This window comes from Podarcis gaigeae, assembly GCF_964106915.1.
Source record: "Podarcis gaigeae genome assembly, chromosome: 1".
In the NCBI taxonomy this organism is placed as follows: Eukaryota; Metazoa; Chordata; class Lepidosauria; order Squamata; family Lacertidae; genus Podarcis; species Podarcis gaigeae.
In genome coordinates, this window is record NC_139678.1 from 71,827,851 (window position 1) to 71,853,193 (window position 25,343).

At 40.1% G+C, this 25,343-nt stretch overlaps 1 protein-coding gene and 1 long non-coding RNA gene across 45 annotated transcripts in view; one reads left to right on the top strand and one right to left on the bottom strand.

The window, feature by feature from the left end:
* Window positions 1–25,343, bottom strand: part of SOX6 (SRY-box transcription factor 6) — a 451,086-nt gene that overhangs the window by 370,188 nt on the left and 55,555 nt on the right. The window lies entirely within an intron of this gene.
* The window catches only part of LOC310834350, a 79,972-nt gene continuing 70,495 nt past the window's right edge, over window positions 15,867–25,343 (top strand). The window contains exon 1 of the long non-coding RNA XR_014559214.1: window positions 15,867–16,256. This is a non-coding gene — a long non-coding RNA (uncharacterized lncRNA). The remainder of the gene's footprint in view (window positions 16,257–25,343) is intronic.

Genomic DNA, 25,343 nt, shown 5'->3' on the forward strand with positions numbered 1-25,343 from the left:
TGATTCCTCCAGTCAAGCCAGAGGAGTACCAAAGCAACAGATGCCAAAAGAATTGCAAAACAACGATCAGAAGAGAGGCCGTTGCATCATCACAGCCTATGCAGTTTTGTTTTTCCAACTTGCATGAGTGTGCTTAAAATACCAAGTTGAGTTAGTAATACCAGAGATGCTAAAAATCCCAAAGGTAGCTTATAACACATCGGAAAACGGCACTTCACACTGCAAATTCATTCTTTTATATTGACGCCTAAAAATAAATAGTACAAGAGAAGACTAGCCACACCAGCATGGGCTAGATTCCTAAGGGCACTTCCAGGTTCACAGTGTATATTGCACACATCTTATTTTATTTTAAGCCAAAATTTCTGAACAAATATCATTGGCTGAACCCTCTAAATTTCAAGGATTCTGCAGATAATGAATTTAAAAAAATGAAATAAAACTGATTTCACAAATAAATCTAAGTGCAGCTATGAAACTTTAAATGCTAGAAACAAAGAGAGCTTGGCAAGACACCAAATACAGCCTTCTACATAGCATCCTCTAGTAACAAACATGCATAACATTAAAAGGTCACCAGCTGATACGTAAGCATGCCTGAATGTGAACTCCAAGGTTAAATATAGGCAACACTGCCCCGATTAGCGCCTCCTTTTACCGGATTTGCAAGTGACCAATTTTTCATGCTAAATAAAGATTAGGTAGCTTTCCAACTTATTGCAAGCAACTTAATGTATGGTTCATTCTAAAGAAGATGATGGAGAAAAAGAGTTTTTAAAACAGTACACCTAGTGGCACGTCAAGTTATGTGGTAAGGAACACAAATATAATAAAGGTTACTGGTAACTAGATACATTATCTATTGGTAAATAAAATTAGTGAAAATTTATATGTATTGGAGGGGGAGGGGCAGTTGCCCCCGGTGCAAAATGTCAACGCCCAGTGCTACTGCCTTAATACAGCTGCAGGCTTATGTTGTTGGACTCCGTTGAAAACGGTTTCTCCACGTGAACCAAGAAATGACCTCTCCAGACATTGGAACAACTCTACTCTTCGTAACTCTGCGGCTGCAATCTGCTGGGTGACACAGATGCCATTAGGCAGTTGAATGTACCTCCCACCCACCCACTCCCACCCCTCCTCCTGGCCCCAGGCACTGGCAACTCACACTACACCACTGAGTGAATTGTGTGAATTTAAAAGAAAATATAACAAGGGCTTATATATTCTTGATTTCTGCACAAATACAGGAATGCTTCTCAAAAGCAGCTGCTTTTTATATTTCTCCTATGGAAGTATTTTTAAAAGTATTTGGGTAATACAAACATTAGAGCAGACCATGGATGGGGCAGTATTAGAATACAGTGGATAACTCAGTGCTCTCAGTGCTGATAATGCCAAGGTTGCAGGTGTGATCCCCATATGAGACAGCTGCATATTCCTGCATTGCAGAGGGTAGGACTAGATGATCCTCAGGGTCCTTTCTAACTCTACAATTATATGATTCTATTCACAGCCCTAAATATAACTACCAGTCTTACCAGACCAAAACTAAAACAAAACAAAACAAAATGGAGTAACAGCATCCAAAATGGAGTAATCTGGATCTTATTTGTGTGAACTATTGAATCACCCAGAAGAATGTGTAACTGGGGGATAGCGTGTTCTCCTTCATGGAGAGCACGTGTTGCGGTGGGGGCCGCCAGGACACTCCAAAGTTGTGGGGCGGGCTAATTGATCGTTGGCCACTGATGCGATTGGGGCTTCCCTTGTTGTTGGGAAGAAGTTAATGTTGCCATTTGTTGATTGACAGCCAGAAATGCTAAAACTCCTTGCACGAGGCTAGGGCTTCCTCTTTTCGCCTGTGCATCGGATTGCCTGTCCCCCCCCCTCCCTAGAATTAGGGTTGTTCGCTTTGACCTTGCTATGCCTGTCATTGGGTTGTCTGCTCTTGGGGCAGGGGCCCGGTAGGAATTTTGTCCATCTGGCTGATTGGCTGGGGCCATTGGGTTTTTGCCTACTGTGTAGCAAATTGTCACAAGTTGTAAGGTTGCGGTTAGGCATTGGTTTATGGTTTGGTTGGTTGAGGGGCATGGGTTGGCTGTGCCTGCCCCTACAATGCTGCTGCTGCAAGGGATTCTGTTAAAGGATTTGGGGGCTAACTATTGCTTGTCCACTCTGTCAAGGGGGCTCAGGCCATAGCAATGAGCTCCTGGTTGCATTTGGGGTGAGGGCAGGTTCCCTGCTCCGTCGCTACCCCCAAGTGTATTCCCCTATTCTGACTTTCGCATCGTGCGGAATGTCAGTCTGTCCCCCATGGTGGGGGCAGATAGTCGCAACCAATGCCTAAGCAACCACTCACAAATTTGTATTTTAATAAAGTTGTGGCCAAAATTATGCCAAAAATCTTAAACAAAAAATTCTGTGTGATGTGTGAGTTATTGGGGTGGCCCTGGGGACCTCGACACGCAAATACATTGTCCCAGGACATCAATGACAGCAACATTATCATTGCCTAGAATCAGGATAAAATTCTGGTCAGTACATAAAAGGTGAGTGAAGAGAAGACAAATTAAGTCATAGTGCTACGCAGAGCGCTTACCAACACACCCAGAAAACACATGTACACACACAAATTCCTATTTCTGCTTCAGGGAATTGGAAGTGAACTGGAGAGGGGGAATCAAGGGCACCTTGATAAATGAGTCACTGAATTAGCTGCTAATTAAACCTAAAAAGCTTGTGACGAAGGAGCAAGAAAGTAGGTGGCTAAACTGCTCGGAAAAAAGTCAGTTTCTAATAAATGAACTGCTACTTCACAGCACTAATTGACAAGCTTTTTTCTAAGCACACAATATTCTCAAGATGCTGCAAGTATCAGCACTGTCAAAGACAGTGGTGCTTTGGAGAGGGGGTTTGTCTTTTCTCAACTGAATAGTGTCATGAACTTTTTGACCCAAATTTTATATTAAACCAGAGGTAAAGGTAAAGGTAAGGGACAGTTAAATCCAGTCAAAGGCAACTACGGGGTGCAGTGTTCATCTCCCTTCAGGCAGAGGGAGCCGGCGTTTGCCACAGACAGCTGTCCGGGTCATGTGGCCAGCATGACTATATTGCTTCTGGTGCAACAGAAACACCATTTACCAAACTGCAGAACTGGTGACCTTCATGCAGGCCACACCAAATGCAGGCCAATGGACACACATTTTGCAATTCCAGGCAGACCACAAAATAGAAGATTGACTGAACTTCTGGCTGAGCTCAGCTTGACAAATAATAATTTATGCAGGCATGAATCATATTTTATTGGTGTCAAGGGTGTTATAGAAGCATGTTCCTTCCTTTTAATGGTTCTTTCTCCTTTTTTCTCTCTCAGTGTATATGTGCTGCAAACTCTCTCGGGTGCCCAGGTGCCACACCACCACCCACCACATCTCGTAGAATAACCAAATGCAATGTATTTGGAGGCAAATAAGGCCACAACTATTGACAATAGATGTAAGAGTTTTGGCAAAGGCGCTGGGTATAACCAGAAGCAAGGGAAACTTATGATCTACATCAAATAGGAACTCCCACACAGGATCGTCATCTTGGACATCTGGACAGAAGCAGTTCCCCCGAAGCCCTTTAATGGAATACCATTTTCCTCAAGAGGAGCAGGCAGAGGCTATAATCTCCCCTCCAGCCAAGACTAAGGCTTACCCAGTGCCTAAACTGCCAAAGTTATGACAATTGCTATTAGGAAGGCAAAACCACAAGGTGTGAGCCAATCTGCCCTAGTGGGAAAATTCCTTGCTGGCCCCAAATACAATGCCCATAGCAAGGTTATGCATTGATCAAGGCAAAAATACAAGGGAGGGTGGGTGGAAGACTTAGACCAACAAAGACAACAGAATTAGTCTTACCATAGCCTGTTGATTATTGGCTTTTAGTGACATGGGCTTCATCACTGGTGGCACCAGTGTTCTTGAATGCACTGCCTGCTGTATTGGCATTCCACAGACTTTTAAAGATGCATCTGTTTACACTGTCATTCTCTTGATTTGGACATCCTATCTTAATTGCTGTTTTAATGGCATTGTTTTATTGCATACTGTGATCATGGATGTTTTAAATATTTTAATGGGATTGTTTAATGCTGCATTTAAATTATAGGGTATTTACAATTTATTCTGCATTTTAACAATGTTGTGTGATTGGTTTTTATGTTTTATAAACTGCTTAGAAGCCACCTAGGCATTAAGCAGTATATAAATTAATAAACAACAATAACATTTAATGCAGAATGGGAGGACAGACTTGAGCAGTGATCTTTAAAATGGGAACAGGCAAATCCTTATTTTGTTAAAATTGGAGGTTAGTACAGATGTGTTGGCAGGCTGAATCCATGCTTCGGACCAAACAAAAACTTCCACTCATGTAATGGTCTGCATAACTCTCATACAATATTGATACCCTTTGTTAATGCAAGTTTACAGCAATAACATTTCACAGAATTTATAGCGTTATTCAATAATTAAATGCTCATCAAAAGCAAAATCAGGCCATTTAGAAAATAAATGCCAGGTTGGAATCAGAGCTATAAATCAAGGATATTGGCGACTGTAAATTGGAAAAAGCTTTAAAATGCAATATCTGAAGATCTGCAAACATTGGATTTGTAGACTAATGTTCTAAAAATTGTCCCAAATCCCACCATTGCTAATTTTGGGAAGATTAATGTTTAGATCTATTTTGGGAGGAATCCAGCCTTGTGAAAGTGGACATCTAATCATGAAATTGGGTGTCATCTTTCTTTCCTCCCCATCCCCTCACAGCTTCTCCCACATCACCAAAATCTGCTTTGAAGCATGCTCTAGGGAGACACCGAAAACAGCAGTGGGGAGGAGATGAAGCTTTAGTCCCACTACGCAAGCAGAAGTCTATTCCACTTGTGAGTGGACAGCACTGAATTCCAAAGTAACACATCCTAAAAGATGAAAAGTGGGGGTGGGAGAGAAATGGACGACACTTTGCCCTGTGCAACTGCACTTATGTAGTTGTGTTTCCATCAGCTACTGCACCTTATTTTGCATGCATTGGCTGGGCCTAAACGTGGTTCACAAAATTCAAAGTTTGCAAAGCTTTTTCCAATGTACTGTAGAATTTATTTATTTGTGTGTGTGTGTGTGTGTTTCTGTAAAGCAACAAAACACCTTTAGCCAACATTATAATTCACTATTGCCCATCAATCACTCTCTACTCAGACAATAAAGTTTTTGTTAATATCTAGTAAGGATATTTTCCTATAATACTTAGCATCAAGTCAATCATATGGCAAATTAAACTACAATAGACTCAGTTGATCTATAAGTGATCAGGTTACAGTGAGTCATATTAGTCTGAAACTATTGTGCTGTTCATATTCAAGCACCACTATATTTTTATATTACTTTTATTGTCAAATCAGAAGTGGACTTCACTGGCCTTCTTGAAGAGCAGACAAATATAAACCTGAGCCAGAAAAAGTTAAGGCTATAACCATATTTAAATAATGAGTGATGGCAAATATGCCACTTTTCTGTTAGTCAGTCTAGACACAAGGGAGAGGGTGGAGACATAGATCTACTGCTTCCAACAGCAGCAAACATGATTCTTCCATGACATCTTATTCTGGTTCCTTGCTTATGACATAAGATGCAAAGTAGGATTCAAATATATCACCCAGAGGTCCATGGTATGGAGAATGAAGTAGCCAGAGAAGACACCATACATAAGCACTTCCCACACAATTAGGTCCCCTAATACATGTATGTGTATCTGTGTATTATCAAAGTTATTGAGACGATTTCAAACCCAGAAGCTATTGTGTATGGATAAATTATTTTTCTTCTCCCATGTTGCAACAAAATAAAAAGTTTGCAACCAACATTTGCACAAATGTAAAAATTATGGTTCTAAAGAATTCAAGATGTACATGATTTTGGATCTTATTAAAGTCCTTCATTTTGAAACAACTTTTAAAAATGTGATCACCTTCACAGGTGAGCTGCTCTGTTTATTCTATGGAGAACCTTTTAATTGTGGATTGTAATTCTTCTAAGTGATTGTGATAATTTCTGTGAAGAACATCAGAAAGGAAAGTATTTATATGGAAAGAACTTTATTTTGTAGAACATATGTTAGATAGATAGTTCCTCGTGGCATCTGAACTTGGGAAACTGTGGACTGGTAAACGGTGCTGAATGAGAATAAACCACAATCAAACTGGTTTCAGGTACTGGCTTGTTGTGAAACTATTGTTTAAACAAACCACAGTTCATGTCACAGGAAACTCTGGTTAGCGTAAAATAAAAAATGTTTCTAATCTTGTTCTCTGGAATACAAAAGAAGACGTATGTGTGGGAAATCAACTCAATAGGTCATTCACATATCAGGAAAACACAGTTTCCTATTACTACTGAACCAGGCAAGAATATGTGATGTACACATGCAAGTTTTCAATCAATCTGCTTTGGATATTCTGGCTTTTAAGGAAGCTGGCAGTGCATTTGCAAGTCAGGAATGGAAATATTCACAGGGCCACAGGTAGATGGTAATAGTACTGAAGATTTTAAATTATTATGTATACGTCCCTGAAATTCAATTCTGAGTGAGCATGTCACTTACAAATGTTTAAAATAGTTGTACTATTTCTTAGATATGAGCAAAAAAGATTTGCTTTAAAAAAACACACCCACAGAGGCATAAATACTGACAGTAGACTTTTACCCAGTCGATGTTTTGAGTGAATTTATTTATTTGGTTTCAACTACCAGCATAAGTAATTAAGCCACAGTGAACTTAAAAATTGGGGGGGGGGGGGTTCCCTTATGGTTGAATGATAGGATCTCTAACTCGGCCAATATTAAAAAATACTGATAACTTGCACTACATTTGAGCAAATGTCTATTTTGGCACATGTTGATTCTGAAAACACACATTGTTTGACCAATGAGCCATAACTCCTCACTGAAAGGCATTGTGAAAATCCCCCTTATTTCATGGATCATTGACCACTGTTTTCAAATCCTTCTTTTCTCGCAGGCCATAGCTCAGCTAATCATAAGGGTTCTAAATAGAAAGAAAATCTTTATGGTCTGATGAGCAAATGAAGTAGCTTTCAATGCCCAACTCCCACAAACACTTATACATTTAAGTCCTACCTAATAAATAATGTGGCCCCAATCCAGCTAAGGTTTGGGAGGAAGCCCTATTGAATTTACCTCCCAACTGGTGTACACTGATGTGAAAGGAAGATGACAAACAAAGGAGCATTTTCAAGCAAATGTCAGAAGTGTTTTTAATACTGAATTTTAAATGGTTGTAACCCACCCTGTGACCTGCTGATGAAGGGAGGGAAATCAATATAGTAATAGATTCAATCATCAACACCATCACCCATGTCATGCCCTGGTCCTGAGGAGGAATCTAAAAGGGCACAGCAAGGTGGGGCTGCTGTCACAATCCCAAAATAGCTCCTAGTGAGCAGCTTGCTTCAATGAGGTCTAAAGGCAAACTGAGACCTTTTGCACCTCTGCCTCTAGTCCACCTCTCCTAAACTCTGCTCCCTTTGTTGGAAAACTGTAGGCTCTTAAAGAGGCAGCCCTCTGGCCTGAAGATAGACTTCCTGTCTTATATACTGTTCTATTATGTGATCAGTTGCTACAATTTACAGTTTGAAAACAATGTAAATTGATTTATTCCTAGACCTCTTTATTCCTTGGCCCAAAGATTAACAGAAGGCGGGGAGAGGGGATAGGGACTCTTCAAAATCATCTTAAAACACCCTGGCCTCAATCCAGTTAAGGTCAGTCATTTCTAAATGCCATTAGGAACACCAGAACTGGAGTTCGATACAAAATGTTTGTTCCATTGGGTCAACCAGGCTTTAATACTGACTAGCATATTTCCTTTAGGGACACTGACTCCAGAGTTTAGCTTATCTTATTTCTATCCATATCAATGGGGTGGCAAGGACACACACCTACAATAGGAGCAACCCCCTAAATTCAAAGATCTCTGTAGATCAAAGGCACCAAATATTCTTTCACGGATGGGGGGTACACTTTATTAAAATGTGCATTTCTAGTCTGCATCTACCACACCCATTTATAAGTACTTTCTATCTTTCTTTAGCAATTTCTGGTATTTACTGAAACTGTGAATTGGGCAGTTTAAAGTCTTTCAACAACAGTGAAGCTCTGTTAGTTCCACTATGAAAACAATGATGTGAGTGGTCACTGAATCTAAAGCTCTGGTACAGTGGTACCTCAGGTTACAGACGCTTCAGGTTACAGACGCTTCAAGTTACAGACTCCACTAACCCAGAAATAGTACCTCGGGTTAAGAACTTTGCTTCAGGATGAGAACAGAAATTGCGCACCAGCGGCGTGGCGGCAGCAGAAGGCCCCATTAGCTTAAAGTGGTACCTCTTAACCCGAGGTACCACTGTATTTGAAGTCTGCCACAATCCAAAACCTAGCAATGAAAAACTGCACTGCTAAGGCTAACATTTGCTTTTGTTCACAATATTTTGTTAGATATGTTACTTTTCACCTTTCATTTCAAGTGGAAAGCAAAGGCAGTTCCAAGCTGCAGAAATGCAAATGTTATTTTCAACAGTGCTGGCTAACTGTTACTCTCTAAGATCACCCTAACATGAGGTTACTATTATCAATTGTGAAAGCACAACAGGTGGGTCACGAGGCAGGTCACATTAGTTTTGTTCACAGGCCCAGACACAAGGTTTTCATTATCCTTAATAAAAACAGAAGCAAGCAATAAAAATATATCACTGCAGGAACATATCTCTCCATTCATAGGCCATATATAACCTCAAACATTAGCTCCTAGTATTTCAAAATACTTCTGCTGGCTTCAGTATTATGATTATTTTTGCGGTTGCTACTTTAGAAAATAAATGTTATAAATCATGGCTCAACTTCTCAACAGTCCTTTTGAAGTGCATTTTAAAACGTTGGTCTAGACGGATCTAAAATATATTGGTCCACTTCAAAATTTTAAGCACTTTAGATGGTCAATAAGGTAAGAGAGCTATTTAGCAATTCCTGTCATTAGAGCAATATGAAATTATGATGACCTAGGAACAATTAATGGCCATGTTCAAATCCCAATACTAAGCTAAAGTAGAAACATAATTCAGTAGTGGTGCAAAATAGCCCAGAAATTTAATCTTAGCATAAAGTTATGAGAAATCAAGCTTGTTCACATTCTACTCAGCACATGCTATAAGGAATCCCTTTACCTAAGATAATACAACTCTACAGTTTTGATGTCATGTATTTGTGCACTTTTTAAAAAAAAGCTTTTTACATGTATCATTTGAGAGCTAACCCTATGCTGCTTCATTTAAATACATTTATGTTAAGAAGCCCAAATTACAAATAGCACTAGCTTTCTTCATTCTACATTTTCCTTCTTCCTTATCATGAGCATGGCAAACATCTGTAAGATTCAACAGAATTCACAATCTGATCAGGAACGAAGGCAATTTGAAGCTCCAGTATTTCCACGATTCCCAAACCAGTAGTATGTCATGACATACCAGTACTGGCCCTACCATTAAACAGACTGTGGCAGCTGCCCCAGGTGGCATACACTGGGTATAGGGAGCAGCAACAAGATAGTGGAGAGCATAGCTGTTTCTACCACATCGCCTAGCTTTCGTCCCCTAAACCTGTCCGCTACTCTCAAAGACACTGTCCCTTCACCAGTAAGGTTCAGTTGCCAGTCTTTTATTCATAGAATGGGAGAGGGTGCCATTTTGACCTTTGCCTCAGGCAGCAAAATATTGTGGGCCAAACCTATACCATATGTCAACTTTTCTTCCAGCTCTTTTTGAACAGTTGAGGACCAGCCTGTCCCTTCCAACAACCATATATAGGCTCCTCTGACAAAAAAAAGTTCCTCACGTGGGATAGGTGATGGGGAATGAGTTGAGTCCCAAACCCAGAAAGTTGCAAACATGTCCTTAAGCCAACTGAATAACTAATTTGTGGTTTTTTAAAAAAAAGAAAAGATTGGGAAATAAGAGAGTATATTGGTGTTCAATCAAACATAACATGCATCTGTAATTTGTTCCTTGCTACAAGAAGCAAAAGACAGGGAGGGAGATGTCAGATATTTGAAGTCAAGGACAATTCTATTTTGTTTCATCCAAAACTTATTCACACAGCAGGTGATGCTCTCATGCTTACAAAGCATGCCAAAACCCTATCTACAAAGTGTTATACTAAAAGCAGTGGCATGTAAATAATTTTGACATGATAAATCTCTCTTGAAGGCAGGTTCTGACCAAACAAACTGTATTTTATTCAATTATGTTTATACTAAAAATTCCAAAGACTCCTGCAGAATTAGTCAAAGTAGTTTAGTAGGCAAATTTGTGGTTAGCATTTCAGCAAATTAGTTTCTTTTTCCACATCCTTACCTGTGCGTGCCACGCTGTGCACTGACATTAATTTCTGGAACACTTAGATTGTAAAGCATGCAGGGTACTTTAAAATAAAATTAGCACTTTTCAGGCAATTGCCAAGTGTACATAGTTTTTAAGCAGCTATGGGATTCTCCATTCCCATCCTGCCCAGTGGTCTCATGTATAATAGACAACAGTAAGTTTTTATTCTCCCCCCCCAAAAAAAAAAAAACGGTTGTATAATATGGAAAGAAAGCAAATACATTCAAGCAAACAGAGCACAAATACTTTATAAAGATAAAGGAAGCTTATGGACAACACTATAACGTTTTGAAAAGTTTGCTGTAATTATAATTCCACTTCCTACATTTGTCAATTGGATAGTTAATACTTTAAAGAAACCCTCTCCTTGTTTGCCTGCAGGATGTGCAAGTTTCATTTCTTCAGAGGTTTGCCTGCCACAGAAATCCAGTCCCTGTGTTAGGTTGTGCTCTCTTCTGCCTAATAAGAAAGGAGTGTCATCAACATATTTCACAGGGGCATGCATATGGCTGCTAATGATTTGGTTATAACAGCAGGAATTGAAATGGCATCTGGGATGTGGTATTTGTTGACAAGGTTTTGGTTAAAGAGAGGATGGTCTGTGGTTTTCTGTCATCATGCCCCTCAGGCATTTATAGCATTATTAATTAATCTTCACAACCAACCTGTGAAGTTGGTTAGGCTGAGAGACAGAGATTGTGCTAGAGAGCTTCATGACTTGAGTGGGGATTTAAATCTGGGTCTTCCAGCTCCTATCCTGACACTCTATCCATTACATTAAACTACCTTGGCTCCTATATATTGACTGCTGTGATGGGTTTAAACATGAAATTTCTCATTAAAATAAAAATCCAAAAAAGTCACATTTCCAATAATTCTCTTAAAATGTGTTGATACATACAGACCAAACTCAAGGTTCCAAGAGGAAATCTGAGGTGCAGGAAAAGAAAAAGGCTTTACTTGTTCTTGACACCAAAGATGATCAATATCTTGTGAAGGCATCTAAAATGTCATGATGCAGATTGCACCTACGTATAAAAGCACACAAGACATAAAGGAAGCAGCTATCAGTGGCATAGATTATGCACCCCTCCTGCCTTCCAAAGTAGATCTCAGTGCTACTGAAATGTTGTATTTAGAAAAAGTAATGATTTGGCAGAGTCTCTACAACAAATCCTAGGTCTTAATTCTGTAAATTCAACCACGAATACTTTTAACTTTGGATGGATTATTCACATGCTTCGTTGTTAAGCATCCTGAGGGCTTTGATCCCAATTTGTAGGGTGAGAAAAGTGTAGCCTGAATGTTCACGTATCACATGAAATCCATTTCATAACACTACAGTGATTAAAGGATTACAGTGTTTTCTTGTAACTGATATTTTGGATGTGGGATGTGTTGCCAAAACTTTTTTTTTTTTACATATGCATCACTCTTTGTCCAACGTGAAAACTACCTCTATACATACAACAGACTCTGTATATCCTTTTCTGCCACATACATGGCAGTTTCTCCAAGGAATGCTGGAATGTTAGACAAATACTTCATTTCAATCCCAAAGGCTCCTGGATTGTCCAAAGAACCATTTCTAAACCTCTCCTGTATTGTCTATCTTGCAGAAGTTAAAAAAACCACCAGCATAGTACAACTGTAGCAATATGTGATTCGTCATATATAGAACTGGGAGGCCTCGAGCTACTGATTTCCCAAAGACCTTTTATCACAAAAATATGCCTGCCTTCCTGCCTGCCTTCTTTGGATTCAATATATCAGAAGTTAATGAGCATGTGAAAACAGGAACAACAAAAATCTGACATCTTAAGTAATAAAAACCTTGACCATGGCATGATCTTTTGTGGGCAAGAGTTCTTGCTGCAATAAAGTTATTAGTCTTTGCCACTTATTGATTACTAATGATCATAAATAACAATTCCATGGGCAATCCAGTAGCAACAGGTGTGATGAGGAAGAGCTGCAAAGCCACTCTGCTGACATAGACATCACTGCAGCTTACTTTAAGAGGGCTGAGGAGGGGCAAGATAGTAGTGAGTTCATCAAGGCAGAGCAGAAACATCAACAGAGTGGCCCTACTGTTGCATCCATGTGGCCCAGACCATGTCATTTCCCAGTCCTAACCCAGCCTCATTTGGGTGAAACTATTTCAATAAGGGAGAAATCAGAAGGTCCAGAGGTCTTCCTGGAACGTTTAGATGAGAATGAGATGCATTGCCTTCAAGAGAGAGCTCCAGAACCTGTATGCAGATTTTAAGAATCTCTCCTTGTTCCCACCTCGGCATACTTCTAGGAACATAAGAACTCACAGAATTATCCAATGATAGTTTTTGTAGGTGGTCAGGCTCTTTTGGGAGAAGGTGGCTCTTCAAACTGCTCCCAAATCATAAGCAGCTTGAAAGGTCATCAGCAGTGCTTTAAATTGGTTCAGGAAACAAATTAGAAGCCAGCGGAACCACTTCAATCAGGGAGTCACTGGACCAGTTGTAATTTCCAATAACTCATCAAAATACATCCCTACACAAGAGCACATTGCAGCAATCCAGATGTGATGTAAGCAAGGCATGTGTTACCATGGTCAAGTCTGCTATCTGCAAGAGCTAACATAGTTTGTGCACCAGCCAAAGATATGCAAAGGGACTCCTGTCCATAGCTAGTATCTACCCACCCAAGGTCAAAGTTGGATCCAGAAGAACTACAAGCCTATATTTTCAAGGGAATGTAATCCCATACATTACTGTTTGAACCCCTATTTCTGGACCAGCTTTAGTAGCCAGGAACACCTCTTTATTCACTTTGTTTGCCCAAATCCAGGTCATTTCAACCTCCCAGCATTGGTTTAGGATCTCTACAGCTTCCCTTTAATGAGTTGGCAAGCAGAAATTGAACTAGGTGTCTTCCATATACTGATTATATTGAACTCCCAAATCCCTTGATTATGTCTCTCAAAAAATTCCAGTAAACAACATAGGGAACAGAGACTGAACCCTCAGAACTCTCGGGCCAATGGCCAAAGCTTCAAAATGGAGTGCCTCTAGCGCCATCTTCTGGGACCATGCCAAGAAGGACTAGAGCCACCATAGCACCCATCCTCAACAACCAGTCCAGAAAGATACCATGGATAATGGTTCTTGACAGCCACCAAGTAGTCCAGCGTAGTCAACGGGGATACACTTCTCTTATCCTATTCCTGGCATAATCAGAAAGGTGACCAAGGCTGTTTCCATACCAAAATTGGGTCTAAGACCAGATGAAAATGGTCAAGACATTTAGATACTAGATCTGAAAGGCCGGCATGTGCTTTGCCTTCTGATGGAATATTACAAGATTGGGTGGAAATTCTCCAATATGATCAGATTAAGGGAGGGGTTTTCAACCACCACCTCTTTCAAATTTTTGGGGACCACAGCATTCCAGGAGGAGGCATTCACTATGCTACTACCCACTCAGACAAAGATCCTCCAGCAGCTCTTATTAGCTTAGATGGGTAAGAGCTGAGTGAATATGTTGTTAGAATTCCTGCTCCATGATTGCAGTCATGGGTTTGTTGTCTTTCAAATGATGGTATATGTTTTGACTCCACAGAGTGGGAAGTGACGGAGACAGGATGTTTGTGTTACTGTGTTCCGTGAAGTGGAACTATTGTCCTTTGTTCTTTCTCTTTGCTGTCTGATGCTAGAGAAAGAGGGAGCCATGTTGCAGTGCTCCGTGTATGTTTATATGTAAATAAAGTAGATTAGCCAAAATGCTGAGTTGCTGAGGTCTGTTACGCAAGCTGTGCAAACTCTGAGGATCCTTAAGTGTGCCGATGTCTGTTAGCATCAGTTGCTGTGATATTCGGGCAGAAGAAAGCTTCTGAAGCTCCCAAACGATCGACCAGGAGGGAGGGAACATGCCAGTCTCTTCCAGGGTCCTACTCGACTGTAGGACGAGCTCCTGACACATGTGACTGGCCTCATCTCACCTGGAAATCTGTTAATATCCTAAGGCTTCATAAATTGGAACATATTCAACATAACTGGACAAGGATACACCAAAAATATACCTGCTCTAGCTGCACCTAAGTCAGAACAGGTATGAGTGTTTATCTTCAAAAGTGGTCACAGTGAGCTACCAAGCAATCCTCCTCGAGGGCCAAGATGTAAACAGGAGCCTCGGACTCTGAAAAAAGGTAATGGTAACTAAAACATCCTAAATAGCCTGATCCTGTGCACATTTACTCAGCAGCATATTCAATCCACTTTTAGCTTCACTTCTTCCAGAAATATTTTATTAAGGCAAATCTCCAATTTCTACTTTTTCAGACAAAGCTTAATAGTTAAGCATTAAGAATGACAGACAGAATGTAAATATAATCAAATACATGTATACTGTATATCTGATGAATTTCAATAAGCTGCATTAAGTTACACTGGCCATTTTTGTCTACTTTATGCATTCTTCTTTGCTTCAAACAACAAATCTATGCCTTTTTAAAAAAGAAAGCAAGCATAGACTAGGAATCAGGCCTTCAAGTGCAAACGCTTTGCATCACAGTTGGAAATGGATGCAATAAAACAACTTCACTCAACACAATTAATAGCTGGAATACAAAGAATCAATTAAAAAAATTAAATGTGCATAAGAGCTTGTGTATACCCAATGGGGTGTCTCACTTTTTCCTGAGAGCATCACTTGTACTGTATTGGAGGATGCTTGTGATACAGCTCTGAATTTTAGCATACTTATCAATTATCATAGGGAACACTGCTGTTGGGAGAAGAAATTCAGAAGCCAAGATAGATGCAATTTCCTGCACCTCTGACAATATTACTTCTTGAGTCCCCTTAGTAGCAGAGCTTTTAAGGAAATCACACCAATATGCAATGCATAATATGCATTCAGCTGCAGATGGGAATATCTGTAGATGACTGTTGGTAGCAGATAACAGAATTAGATACAAAATTTATTTATTATGTTTATATAATATTCTTCTCCCTAAAGAGCTGAGGCTGGCTTTGAACCAGGAACTCTGGAATACAATTTTGTACAAAACTTGTTGCATGGTTGTCTGGCAGGTTATATTACTTAGGATACTAAATACAGTGGTACCTCGGGTTAAGTACTTAATTCGTTCTGGAGGTCCGTACTTAACCTGAAACTGTTCTTAACCTGAAGCACCACTTTAGCTAATGGGGCCTCCTGCTGCTGCTGCGCTGCCGGAGCACGATTTCTGTTCTCATTCTGAAGCAAAGTTCTTAACCTGAAGCACTATTTCTGGGTTAGTGGAGTCTGTAACCTGAAGCGTATGCAACCTGAAGCGTATGTAACCCGAGGTACCACTGTAATGTATAGCAAACAAGAGTTCAAAGTGCAGAATACAGCTTGGTATACAACATAAAGGGTCTTTTAAATGGTACCATTTTAAAACCTATGTAATAGCATCCTCAACAGCATACTAGGCTTTACATAGCTTCCAGATTATTCTCAGGAACTGGCATCGCCCTTGTTACTTCATTTGCGCATGAATAGTTTTTGTTTCCAGAGCAGGGGCTCAAAAGCTTCACAGCAGACATACAGTGGTACGTCTAGTTAAGAACTTAATTTGTTCCGGAGGTCCGTTCTTAACCTGAAACTGTTCTTAACCTGAGGTACCACTTTAGCTGCTGCCACGCGATTTCTGTTCTCATCCTGAGGTAAAGTTCTTAACCCAAGGTACTACTTCTGGGTTAGCGGAGTCTGTTACATGAAGCGTTTGTAACCCGTGGTACCACTGTATAAAATTTTTAAAATCCAATTTATGAGGATAATCCAATGGGCTTCTTAGCACTGAGCAGAATTTCCTGAAAATGTGCCAGCTGGTAACATAAACTCTGTTAATGAAGAAGGTGGTAGCAAGTCCATGTAAACCAGAGCAAGAAACTCTGGAGAAACAGATACTAACCCCCAGACACGGATCGATTCCCAAACATTCCACTGACTTGCCCAAAGTCGCTCCATATTGGTTGTAATTCTTGAACCTTTTCAACATATGGATTGCCTTGGTCACATAGACTCACTCTCCACATAAGCAACCACAAGCATCCTTGTGCGGAAGCTTCTCAGATCACGTAGATCCACGTGCTCAGTGGGTTTTCAAATTTTCTGGCACCTTAATGGAGCAGCTTATACCCACACAGAGAGACTGCTTTAAATGGTTCTGTGCAATGGCTCAAGGCTCCAATTCCGATTCTCCAACCCACGCTATATCATGCTGTTTGTACCACATTTTGGCCTCAAAGTAGGTAAGGAGGTATATTTGTTATTCAATAAACAAACCTTATTAATGATTATGATGATGCTAGAATAATGTCTGTAACATTTTCTTCCCCAAGGGAACATGAGCTTCCCTTTCTGGTTTAACTTTACAAATGGCAGCTTTTCAAAGTAGAATGACTATGAACTACAAAGGCTCTTGTTACTCTGCCCTGGCAGTGGCTTACTTCATCCATTTACTTTCTTCTCTGGCCTTACACGATCCCCTAAAACAAAGGAAGGAAGGCAAGTGCTCCTTCCCTCCTGCATGGCTGGCCTTTCTCTTTGTCCAAGAGGAAAAGTGACAGACCTAACCTACTTTTACTCTACAGCTTTTCCACATGGGGCATCAATTATAATATAGAATCTGTCCATTAAACACCAGCCTCTCTCTTTCAAAGGGGGGGGGGGATATCCACTTTAGAAATGTGTAAATTTGCACTGTGCCCATTTATATATTTTTTAAAAATAATTCTCAGCATCAGAAAGCATGTTAATTGTAGTAAAATGAACAATACTGAAGTTGTTTGAAGACAGAATTAAATTTAATGAAATTCACAAACAACCCCCTTTTAAGAAAGTAACAACATTTTTTGAACATTAAAGAGAAGCTCATTATATCAAGACAACTCCAATGTAAAAGGCAGCCCAACTTCAATCGCTGCATATCTGCATGTTAATGAACTTGCTGTGTGCAGCAGGGACTGAGCTGAGCGAGTATGGAGAAGACTGTCTTAAAGCACACAGTGCACTCTGAAAAGGGGGAAAAACACGCCACCTTTAATCAATAGAACACCTTTTCACTGGTACCTTAATAGCAACTGAAATGATTTCAAACGCAACACAAAAGGAAGATGATACTTAGTAAAGGTTTCTTTAAGACATAACATTTCTTGCACATTCCTTCAGCGTTCACATGCTGTCAGCATCACTGTGGCAAAGACTTTCAAGTTTCGGCAGACAGATACCGCCTAGTACAAAGTCTTTGTCATAATAATTTCATTGCAGTGCCCTGATCAAACATCTAGACAAATCTGAGACTGAAAAGTGAGAGCTAACCAGTGACCTTTGATTATAACCACCAGCACCAGTTTTAATAAAATGCCTCATTCATTGCTTTCTGCTGCCAACAAGGAAGGTGTGTTAGAGCCTCAGAAAAATGAAGTCAATATACCATTTACACCCATATAATGATTCCTATTATTCACAGCTGGACTTTGTGAATGTACCAAGTGAAACACAGAGATCTTAAAATAGCAAATAAAAAAACCATACAAACAGAATGTTCCACCTTGAAAATAAATACGGGTCTCAAATACAGTTGTCTCATTCTCTGGTTTGCCTGCTGCTGGCTTTCATGTCATGTAATAATCTTCCTTCCAAAACTTTACTTGCACACTGTTTGTATTTGTTACCACTTCTGCAGGTCTGCAGACAAGGGGGGGGGGAGGTGAGTTTTCAGGGTCATGAGACTCCTTTGATTAATGAACAGTACACTATTCAAACATACCATCTACTCAAAAGTTAGAGAGCTGTTTTCAGCTGGACTTCCTAACATCGTCATCACTGTTTTATGCTTTATTCTAAAAAATAGAAATAATAAGACTTTTGGGCTTTGGAAGCAATTTCAGGATAGTTTTCTGCCTTCTACGTACAAACAGCTGTTGTCAAGCACAATGCTCCAAGGAGATACAATTAGAGCCAGTCTCACATATTTGTTGGTTAGCATATCAGGCAAAGGAAGAGGAAAGCCGGCCTTAGCACATTTATTTCCCACTTGAAAAGGAAAAAAGTATTACGCAGGGTAATAAATATTCAAATGACTTTGCACCATCGAGCGACCATATCAAGCTAATGATCTGTAGTCTGGAGCCCTATATAAAATGAAGAAGCCTTCAGTCACCTAGAGGTGTTGCTGTAAACACGGTGGGGGGAATCGGCTCCTCTCAGTATGTGTGCGCACAACTCCACTTTATGTTGTTTTCAAGAAAGGGATATATTGCTGAGTAGTACAGCCAAAAAAGTTCTTGTCTTGTTTTGGTTTATGCTTTATTTTTTAAAAAAGAAGATGAAAGAAATGGTGGGAAGACATTCAGAGGCAAGAATAAAAAGACACATTTAAATTTTTTGTAGCATTTGTAATACTTAAAAAAAATAATCCAACAAAGTTAGGAGATTCAAGATCTCACTGACTGTTGAACTAATTGGAAGCAGGAAAGAGCTGCAGACGTCCTTTTGATGGGAATAGGCTGAGCTGGCTGAGCAGGAGTACTGGGCTACCAAAAGGCTATAGTTGGTATCTGCGGGCTTTTCCACATAATCAGCATTTACATTTAAAAAAGTGAGCTAGTTATTCTTTTGTTGTAAGCAATCTGCGTATCTTTCTTCAAAACTGAGCTACTTTTCTGAAAGCACTGCAACCATACAGTATTTTGTAACTGCAGAAGATGTGTATAGGAGAAGCGCTGGGAAAGGCACTTACAGTTACCACTATAATCTTCCCTACACCCAAAGTTTCTGCATCCCGCCAGAAACGTGTACATTGACACAGGGAATATCCAGCTGGTGACAAGACTCTTGGGCACTACACACAAGTAGTATATTTGTCGCTAGTGGAACTTAATACACAAGAGTCATACACCAGATGGATATTCCCTGCCATGCCAACTACTATCATTTTAAAAACCATTCTTTCAACTGCTTACTGTGGTACAGAGAAGCCCTAAACCAGGTGGCTGCTTCTATCAAAAGCAGATATTGGGGACCATAACCGCTTTGGTTACACTGGGTGCTGAGCCTCCAGGGAGCCACGACGGGTGTCAAAACCATGACATCCAATGGAATGTGAGAGGCAGGGAGGTGTCAGAATTTGGCGCTGCACACAGCACCGTTGAAATTTGAGGTGTCATGATTCACCACTGCTACTATTTTCCTTATCAGTAATGTCCCTGAGACCTCAGTGGACTGTATCCAAGGACTCAACTTGGAACTTTGTTCACATAGCACATTTTGCTTCATTCGGGGCTTCCAGGCTGAATTTCCAGACTAGATTTATGTCTTGGAAAAGTAGTTTGGTACAATTATCATCCCCATCTGACAAAGCAGGAGGAGAACGTTTATGGACCAGTATCTGTTTGACCAGTTTAACATTTAATTCCTTGCCCACATCTTGCAAATTGTCTCAAGGCCACAGCTTTCCATATCAAGAACAGGGAGTCAGAAATCACAAGCAGTAATTTAAGAATAACTTTGGCTGATAACAAAGTCATCCAGTTTTTGGTCTTCCAGCCAAAATCCTCAAGGTACCACAAAGTATTTAGAATGAAAAATATAACCAAACTTAGAACTATTAGATATACCCCCCCCCAAAAAAAACACACATTATTAAGTAGAACAAGAAATGTTCGCAAGATGTCCCATCAGCCACAAAGGATTCATTAAATCCTATAACTGTCTCCTGTTAAAGATGTGCCAGCCCCCTTCACACACGAACAAACAAATCCCACTGCAGGCAACCAAAGATAATCAACCACACCCTAGGCCACCCCAACTTCTCTCACCACCAAGGAAACATAACAAGCAAACAGAAAGAGAACTTTCCCAAGTGACGCTGACACAAAAAACCCATGCATACACTAAGTAAAGAACATAAGCTTTACAACCCCAACTGCTCTTCTGCTGCCTCCCCCCCTTTTATTCCCAGCCCTATAGGACGCAGGTGGCACTGTGGTCTAAACCACAGAGCCTAGGGTTTGCCGATCAGAAGGTCGGCGGTTCGAATCTCCACGACGGGATGAGCGCCCATTGCTCGGTCCCAGTTCCTGCCAACCTAGCAGTTCAAAAGCATGTCAAAGGGCAAGTAGATAAATAGATACCATTCTGGCGGGAGGGTAAACGGCATTTTCGTGCACTGCTCTGGTTCGCCAGAAGCGGCTTAGTCATGCTGGCCACATGACCCGGAAGTTGTAAGCCGGCTCCCTCGGCCAATAAAGCGAGATGAGCACCGCAACCCCAGAGTCATCCGCGACTGGACCTTATGGTCGCGGGTCCCTTTACCTTTACCTTTTATATTGGATATAAAACCAATGTCTCACAACAAATGTAACTGATCTGTAGAAAACACAACCTGAAGAAAGAGACAATGCATGTGTTTTTGTAAACGAGGAAATTTTTTAATAAAAATTATATTTTAAAAAAAGATGTGCCAGCCAGTTACTCACCCTTCCCAAACAAGAGTCATAACATCCATCCCACATGTGGTTTGGAAGATGCCACACACAGTGCACCTCAAATCCTCCTTGTTAATTTGGCATTTGCTGCTAAAATTCTAAATGGACTTGGTCCACTAACTAAAACAATTACAAATTGCCTAGTATTAGTGATATGGGGGGTGCGAAAGCATCCCCTAAAGGTATTGAAAATTTATGTGGTAATAAATAATCAGCAACTTTTGCAATGTTGTTTAGTTCAAGGTGATTAGTGTGCAATTAGCACTCTCTCTTGCCCTTGCTTTATATCTGAATTCAATTTAGAAAATACATTTCTAACTAAAGTACTACCAGACTGCCTGCCTAGATCACTGTAATATTGGCCTCCTTGACAAATCAAAACACTGCCTGGAGAGCTACCCAGGATTTACATTTCTACAGATTACACAGAAGCAAAGATAAATCCCACAGGACATCTTAAAATCAAACTGCAGCAGCTTATTCTGATTGGACGAGTTCAGATGTTTCTGGAAGACACAACCTTTTCATTCTATTCCTGCTGCTCAGCTCTCTTAAACTTCTCTACTTGAAGACTATAGCGCAGTGTAACATTATGACAGCACCCACAGCCATACCTCCAAAAGAGAAAAAAATGCAAGGAGTTGTGTTGACCCTAGATATAGACCACACACACACACACAAAGCTGCAGTACACATAATACCCAATTTATTGTAGTGAACAATACAGCCACGACACACGCTGTAAATCCCCAAATGTTTTACTTCACTCTTCCATTGTCTCCCAAGACAATGTAAACAACAACAATTTGAAACAGTATGCAGTTTCCTGGAAGTACCAGTAAGTGTTACTATTTAAACTGGTAGTATGAAGAAACTCCATCGATGAAAAGTAGTACAGTATCTAACATTTGCTCAATTTTCTCTCTCTCTCTCTCTCTCTCTCTCTCTCTCTCTCTCTCTCTCTGATTTCATTTGTGACAAACAAACCTGAAAGCTTCATTTACCAGAGCACGGAGATCAGTAACCTACAGATGAAGCCTGAAATAAATGGCTGGAGTTAAGCTCCTCAGCATTCCCTCTCCACTCTAGACCACTGCTTGAATGCCTCTGAGGGCCCCTCTCTGTGCTATCTCTTTCTGTCTCTTTCCCTTCAAGCCCATGGTGTGATTGGGGAAGGTTGAAAGAGTAGGGCATAATCAATCTGGTGCCCTCCAGATGTGTTGGACTACATCAGCCCCATCATGAATGATGAAATTTATAGTCAAGAACATCTGAAGGGCACCAGATTGGGTAAGGCTGCTTTACATTATGCACTTTTTTAATTTAAAAAACAAACAATTTTTATTGTTTTTTAAACAAATAAAAATACAATAACTATCAAACACTTCTCCAGCATTCAACATTAATTGCCATCAGTCTTGTGATCTCTTTCAATTTGTTTTCCAAGCACTCAGTTTGAGTCAAAACCCGATGTCACACGTGCCTGCTATTTTCAGCATGCAACTTATTTTAACAACACATGTTAATCATTGAAATACATAACAGACCTTTAGGCCAGACTACATAAAACAGTGAATCTGTCATATAACAGTGAATGTTCTCTATTTTCAACTCCATTCACAATTTAATGAAATTAATGTATTTCTTTAGTTACTTTCATCACAACTTTAAAAGGTAAGGCTCTATCCCAAAATAAACCCCTCATACATCAATATTTGAAAGGACATTTTTATTCAACCAAAGATGGTTTGACCTTTTTGTCTGAAGAAATATTTATGTCTTGTATTCCAGCATGATACATGTCAATGCTGGTTTATTCTTCCAGTAAGCATCATGATTTACCGTATAACATTTATTGCCACTCCTCAAAGTACACATTAATTAGCATTGTAAAGTTAACTCTGATAAAAACCACTAACACTTCAATCCCACCCATGTCTACTAAGAAGTAATTCCTATGGAATTCAGTGACACTTGTGAAGAAAGAAGGCCCATTCTTATAGCACTGCTTTGCAAAGTAGACCACCCTTTTTGCCTATAGCTCCCAGGGGAACAGGAATTCTGGGGCTCTGGGGCTCTTTGGCCAACTCTTAAACATGGGCCCCATGATAGCATCTAGTTATTTTAATCATTCCCCTTGCTTTTCCCTGCCAAGATCCCTATCCGTTTTCAAGGGGAGAAGAGCCTGCACCTGACTCCCTGTCTCTCCCAGAGATCTAAGCAGCCTGCTTTCCTCTGTCAACCCTCATTCTATAGCTTTGTAGCATAAACCAAGGGTCTTAGGCTCATGGGAAGATTTTCTTCAACCCTGTGAGTTGGCAGTAAAGCCAATTTGTTAAATATATAACATTTCTTAGGGATGAAAAGCTCAAGAGAGAGAACAAAGGGACAAAACAGACTTCAGTGGTACCTCAGGTTAAGAACTTTATTCATTCCGGAGGTACGTTTTTAACCTGAAACTGTTCTTAACCTGAAGCACCACTTAACTAATGGGGCCTCCTGCTGCTGCCGCACTGCCGCCACGCAATTTCTGTTCTCATCCTGAAGCAAAGTTCTTAACCTGAGGTACTATTTCTGGGTTAGCAGAGTCTGTAACCTGAAGCGTCTGTAACCTGAAGCGTCCGTAACCCGAGGTTCCACTGTATTGAAACAAGAGTTTGAAAATAAAAGGAGCTCTTACATCTCAACATGGGCATAGCCAGGATTTTTGTTAGGGGGAGCAGGCCCCCAGTTAGCTATGTATTTTTATTGAATTTTATTAATGGGGGGCAGCTGCCCCTCCCTGCCCCCCGGCTATACCCATGCATCTCCAATCTAGCTTATCCTGAACCAGTTAGTTACAGACACGCTGGTCTCCTGATGAGTAACACCATCTGCCCAAAGGTCATTTGCAGGGCCTTCTGATGGTTGGAGAGGGATGGAATGTGAAGGACCTGGTGTGAGAGACTGCAAGACCCTATCCCATCTTAAGGGCTTAAATGACAGCGGACATTTGTCCAACAGTAAGCTCATGTCACTTTCATTAGAAAACCAATGTGGTCCTTTTAACACTGCACTTACTCCCAGGTAAGTGGGGTTAGGATTGCAGCCTAAATTCTGAATTAGTGATAACGGGCTCCTCAGTCCCCGGTGGCTTTTATTTCCCACAGCTCATCACAAAATTGGGTTCGGATTGAACAGTTTTTCAGGGATCCCTGATTGAAATAAATGAAAGTAAGGAATTTCAATTCAAGCCAAAAGTAAAATCTTAGGGATGGAACAGCTATCAACAATGCATTCCTTCCAGAGTACCGTGTAAAATTTGCCAACACAATTTATATTTCTGCATGGAATTCTTTGCTTTTGTCTTGTAACAGACTAATCAGATTTGATGGAGTGACACAAAGACAGCAATATTGTTGGCTTTTGTTTCATAACTAATTTGTGAACTGCCTTTTTTTGGTGTACAAACCACATAGTTGAGCATTAGCCCCAAGTTAAGCGGTAATATGATCCATTTAGTGGCACACTTATCGAGTCAGTTCTGCTGCTGTTTATTTAAATGGAAACTGAAAGATTAGCTAGCCAGCAAACACCAGGCATTCCACACAGGAAATTGAAAGGACTCTAGGTCCCCCCTCTAATGAGAGAACTTTTGACAAGGTCTCCTAAACAGTTTCCTGTTCTGAAGAATAATCATCGTAAGCATCCAGAAGAAAAAGACACCCTACAAAATATACACATATTAGAAAAGCCAAAATATATTTAAATGATTGGCACTCTGTTAATTCCCAAGTGCTTCTATTAATGTTACTGCCTCCAGGATGTACTTTTCCTGTGGTTATGGTCTTCATTAATAATTGCCACTGCCCTTGTAAAAAGATTAACTCCTTAAAACAAAAAGAGCTTTCAAGGTGGAGGGGGGACACAGTAGTAACTATCAACAGTCAATAGAAAACTACAACTATTAGTAGCCATTGAACTAAAAATCTCCTCCAAAATGACATTAAACAGCATGAGTTGCATTTCTTAAGCATTAGTGCACCAATGCCTCTTGGACCATTTTGCACACCAAAGCGTATGGTACATGCTGGACTATTTATTAAGTTTGAAAATATTAGCTAACAAACATTTACCACAGACTCAGAGCCCTGTGTTCAATATTTCAAAGCAACGTAATTTTCTATGGTGGGATCAGTGAAGTTGGTTGCCATTATATTAATAAACTAAATTTCACCAGCTGTAATATTCACATAAACGAACAATTCTGATAACCAAGTAGACTCTGTTCCTTAAAAAAAAAAGTTGACCATTGCTCTAATTAGTGTTTTATATGGATATAAGCAGTCACA